This window comes from Penaeus monodon, chromosome 29, assembly GCF_015228065.2.
Source record: "Penaeus monodon isolate SGIC_2016 chromosome 29, NSTDA_Pmon_1, whole genome shotgun sequence".
Taxonomy (NCBI): Eukaryota; Metazoa; Arthropoda; class Malacostraca; order Decapoda; family Penaeidae; genus Penaeus; species Penaeus monodon.
The window spans coordinates 29,492,382-29,492,925 of record NC_051414.1 but is presented as its reverse complement, the minus strand read 5'-3'; the positions used below and the strand labels follow the sequence as shown (position 1 = coordinate 29,492,925).

The 544-nt window shown below is 23.5% G+C and overlaps 1 protein-coding gene across 1 annotated transcript in view; it reads left to right on the top strand.

Moving 5' to 3' along the window:
- LOC119592122 (ribonucleases P/MRP protein subunit POP1-like) overlaps positions 1 to 166 on the top strand; it is a gene marked incomplete in the record, with an annotated part of 7,542 nt that extends 7,376 nt beyond the window's left edge. Inside the window, 1 exon segment of the mRNA XM_037940944.1 lies at positions 1 to 166.
- Positions 167 to 544: the final 378 nt, after the last annotated feature.

Here is a 544-nt window from a genome sequence, read left to right as displayed (position 1 = left end):
TATGAAATATAAGAATGGTTATATAAGACATTCCATTGTGGAATGTAGTTTTATTTTTATTTTTATTTTGTTAGGTAACAAAAGGGAAACAGATTTAAAAGTTATCTTATATATCATAATGTTTCAAAAATAAATATTTTGTTGAAGAAAATAGTACATTTCATTATTTTATTGTTTCATTTTCCTTTCTTCTTGTCAACATTCCATTCTTTGAAGGTGAACCTATGAAAAATTCAATAATTAATGATTTTGCCTGTCTCAGGCACAAATTTTAATAACCTTAAATAAAAATGGCCCACTGTTTTAAAATTCTCTGGTTTCAGTCATTTTACTTTTTTCAACACAAAGTGATTACAAATTAAATAATAATTAAGTCTAATTGTAGATAAAATATAAGAGAAAAAAGGTGTCCAGTTGGTCAGAAAACAGGTGAACTTAAATTAATGTCATTATTATTTTGTTTTATTACTTTTTTCTTTAAAGTACAGTTATGTAAATAGTAACAGGTGGGAAATTAATATCTATATATTTTTCTTTTATTTCC